The sequence below is a fragment of the Alligator sinensis genome, unplaced genomic scaffold, assembly GCF_000455745.1.
Source record: "Alligator sinensis unplaced genomic scaffold, ASM45574v1 scaffold173_3, whole genome shotgun sequence".
Classification (NCBI taxonomy): domain Eukaryota; kingdom Metazoa; phylum Chordata; order Crocodylia; family Alligatoridae; genus Alligator; species Alligator sinensis.
In genome coordinates, this window is record NW_005842076.1 from 293532 (window position 1) to 297884 (window position 4353).

Genomic DNA, 4353 nt, shown 5'->3' on the forward strand with positions numbered 1-4353 from the left:
CCAGAAAGACTACGTCCACTGCTACCCCTGTGTCCAAGGATTTTGTGACCTGGTCATAGAAGGCCACCAGGTTGGTCTGACAGGACCTGCCTCTAATGAACTCATGTTGGTTTCTCCTAAGCATAACCTCCCCTGCTGGCCCCTCGCAGACATGCGCCAGGATAATTCTCTCAAAAAGCTTACCCAGGATCAACGTAAGGCTAATTGGCCTATAGTTCCTTGGGTCCTCCTTCCTCCCTTTTTTGAAAATGGGAACCACATTGCCCCTTTTCCAGTCCTCTGGCACCATACCAGAGCACCACGAGTGCTCGTAAAGCCGTGCCAGGGGTCCTGCAATGACCTCTGCTAATTCCCTCAGCACTCTGGGGTGGAGGTCGTCAGGACCAGCTGATTTAAATACGTCCAGTCCCTCCAGAAGTTCCCTGACTAGATCCTCACTGACCCTAGGCCTGGGTGCGCCTTCCCCAGGGCCTGAGGGAGTCCCGGTGGACAGGCTGATCTGGTCCCTGCTCAGGAAAATGGAGGCAAAGAAATCGTTAAATAGGTTAGCCTTGTTGTCTGGTGTGACAAACAGATTTCCTAGCGTGTCTTGCTGAGGCCCCATGTTACCCGGTACCTTCTTTTTGGCCCCTATATATTTAAAAAAGGACTTCTTGTTCCTTGATCCGGGTAGCTAATCCCAGTTCCATCTCCACCTTGGTCTTCCTGACCGCCCCCCCGCAGCCCCGAGCAACCGAGCTATAGTCCTCCCTGGTGATGGCCCCTCCCTTCCATTGGGTGTACACCTCCCTTTTGGCTAGGAGACGTTCCCGTATGCTTTTGGTAAGCCATGGGGACTTTTGCGTCCTCTTGCCCTCTTTGATCCTTGTTGGGATTACCTCCCTTTGGGCATGGAGGATCGTCTCCTTAAGGAACGACCACTCTTCTTGGACACCCGACTCCCCTCCCCTTCGGGCCCTATTCGATACAGATTCAGATTCAGCCTGAATCAGGGATAGTGATTTGATTCATTGATTTGGATCACTGTCCCTGATTCAATTCAGCCAAATCTGAAACTGAAGATTCGATGCCAATTTGGGGAATCAGCAATTTGGACATAGACACAGTTTCAAATGTTTTTTCTACATACCTCAAGGTACCGGGCATAGCTCGTGAATGCTGTGATGGTGGGACAGATGGAGCGTCCCACAGGAGTATGGGGGGCCCCCCCATGTTCTCAGTGGTGAACCTGGAAGTGGACCAAAAGTACTTTTGGTCTACTTACTGGTCTGCTGGGGAGTGTGCAGGGGCCTCCTACCCTCACCTCCCTGGCTCAGCAATCAGCCACAGGGAGATCTCAGGTGCCCCCCAGACTCAGGAGGCACTAGTTGCCGAGCTGGGGGAGGCACGGGGCACGGGCACGGTGCGCTCACCAGTGGACCCGGAAATGGACCAGAAGTGCTTCTGGTCTACTTCTGGGTCTGCTGCTGAGCGTGCTGGGGAGGCCCCTGTGCTTCTGTGGGATACTCAGTGCGCCACTTGTAACCTAGAGGTATGTAGAAAAAACATTTAAAGCTCTGTCTATGTCCATATTGCTGAATCTTTCTAAATCTCTCTGATTTGATTCAGAGAGATTAAAGGGTCCTCTGATTCGATTTGGATTTGGAGATTCAGCCACCAAAAAAGGCCGAATGTCCACTGAATCGAATCAGGGACCGAAGCTTTGCACAGCCCTACTATTCTGCAGACTCTCTCTTAGAAATCACTCTTTGCAGAGCCAGTCCTTTTGAGTATGCCTCCCAAGTGAAAAGTTTTCTTTCTTTTGAACCAAGTGCCAGACCCACCAATGTTTCCCTTTTTTTATATTTACAATCTGCATGAATTTAGAAAGCAAGTAGCTAATCAATTTTGAGATTAAACTCTTGCCACCTTCTTCAGAGCTGGTTTTAGTTGAGCTGGATTGGTGAGGTCAGGTAATCTCTTAATTACCCAAATTAGGAAAGACAGGAGCTAAGCCTTCAGGTATCCTTCTTCAGGTTTTAGAAAGAAGCAGTCATAACACCCTAATCCAAAGGAATAACTGCCACAGGTGATAACTGCCCACTTCCCTTTCAAGTGGTCAAATTCATAAACGTAAGTCATACCAAAGCAATTGTTTTAATATGTTTTTACCTTACTGACTGCTGCTTTCCCAGATATGATGCCTGAGACTTGAAAACTTGACTTCTGTCTCTCCCAAATCGGTCACCTGACCAATGCAATCATGCTTCTCGTATATCCCTAGAACGTCAACATCTCAAAAGAAGCATCAACAGAGCTACTCATTTGATCGTTCTACTTTGATGGGACTCACCCCAGTCACATCTGTGTCATCCTAGGACAAATTATATGAATATATCAGTGATTTGGAGCACAGTGTGGGATGTGATGTTTGGTTTCAGTTCTCACAGGCTCAGAACCTTATGACAGGCATAAATTAAAAACCTATCCTGTGTTTTCTTGGAGACTTCTCAGGGAAGTAGATGAGAGTTTGGCATTTCTAGATCTTGAACAGGCTATGTGTGGTGTCTGGTCTTGGAAAAGGACAGTGCAAAGGTCTAATTTTGGACATGGACCTTCCTCTTACACAACTAAATAGTATATATTACATTTTCAGCATCTGTAATACTGACTGGAGGGGGGGATGTCAAGGGCATGAGGGTAGAAGAGAGAAAAGGAGGTGAATAATACCACACAAAAAATGAAACGGTAACACTTTGCAGAGACAGTCTCATCAGGCAGCTGTTTTGAGAGTTTACCTAGCTGCAGTTTCTTGATGGAAATACTATTTCCTACTCACTAGTATCCTGTTTTGCTTCTTTTGTAAAAGCTTTTTTTCTCCTCCCCCCCCACCCCAACCCCCCATTGCCTTTATGCCTAGTATTTTTCTACACTTTATTTCCTAAAAGACTAGCAGGTTTGACGATGCATTGTGATTTCTTTTCTACAGGGCTTTATGAAGGAAGCTGGAGGCAGTTCTCATTAGTCTCACTGACATCTTTTATCACTTATCAGAGGAACAAGCAAACGGAGAGCAATTCCTTTGATCATGGCAAAAGTAGAAAGAGTATTAAAAACCCTATGAAGATTCACTAAGTAGAAAGTGGAAAAGACAGTCTGTGGCATGTTTCAAAGACGTAACATGATTTAAAGTTGCCAGATTTGCTTGTATGTATTAAAGAATTGTTAATGATGCTACATCTACATGCATCCTTAGGTTTTTTTTTTTAAACAGGCAAAGAAGCTCTTAGGTAGAAAGGCTGGATTAGATCAATTGGAAAATATCTTGAAAAGGTGAGCTGTGTCGGAAAGGAATTCTATGATTCAGTGAAAATGGTTGAAAATAAAAATAATATTGTAGCAGTAACACAATGGATTGGAAAAAAAATTCCTCCCGTGGGAGCATGTTCGAGAATCTTAAGAATTCCTTTTCTTTTGCAGGCATTATGTGGTGAATGGATGTTTGTGAAGACTCTCCATAGAAATTGGAAAGCTTATAGTCAACCATGTGTACCCCACTGCCCTATTAAATGCCCAGTTCTAACCCCTGAATACCATTTCTTTCTCCCTGCATAGAAACATAGGATTTGTCTCATGGACAAGACCATTGATTCACCTGGCATGAAGCCCACATCACTGGCCTCTCATCATGGACCTTGCCACACTGTGAAAAGTGCACAACCATTATGGTGCGGAGAAGAATGAAGGGAATGTACCCTTACTTCAACAACCTTTTTAACCTCTGCAGATGTTACTTCCACTGTAGTTAAATATTCATCTATTTTCATCTTGCTCCTGAGCAGTGCTTCTTCTTTGGTTGCATTTCTGTTGTGCAATAAAATCCCTTCCTGACCTCTTCAGGTGAGCTTGATTTGTAAGGTTTTGTTATCCTTAGCTTAACATGCATAGCTACAAAGACCATGATTATTTAGCCAGGTGCAGACACTGTGCCAGTCCAATTCTGCAATATTCTTCACTACTGTAACTGATTTTAAATTGTGTTGAATACTATGCAATAAAGTGTGTTTCTATAGCACCTTTTATGAAAGCATCCCGAGAACACTTTCTGATCAAGCTAAAATTAGCTCTGAACTACATATAAATTTCTAAAAGAAGCATCTTTAAAAATGCTAAATAGAGGGTGAAAATGCATGCAGTTAGATGTTACAATAGGCTTTGGGCCAAGTTCTTTTCTGTTGCATTAAAGTAACTGAAGGGATAGTTTCATTATACTTTGAATTAAGAGCTGCTATGTAATAGTTTAAGAATACTGATGTATAATTATCCTATCAGTACTACAAGTGACCTAGTCTGGCATGTAGAGTTATTGTAAAA

The 4353-nt window shown here is 43.9% G+C and overlaps 1 long non-coding RNA gene across 2 annotated transcripts in view; it reads left to right on the forward strand.

The window, feature by feature from the left end:
- LOC102388190 overlaps positions 1 to 3982 on the forward strand; it is an 11514-nt gene extending 7532 nt beyond the window's left edge. For both annotated transcript variants that reach the window (XR_323833.1, XR_323834.1), the window contains exon 3: positions 3595 to 3982. This is a non-coding gene — a long non-coding RNA (uncharacterized LOC102388190). The remainder of the gene's footprint in view (positions 1 to 3594) is intronic.
- Positions 3983 to 4353: the final 371 nt, after the last annotated feature.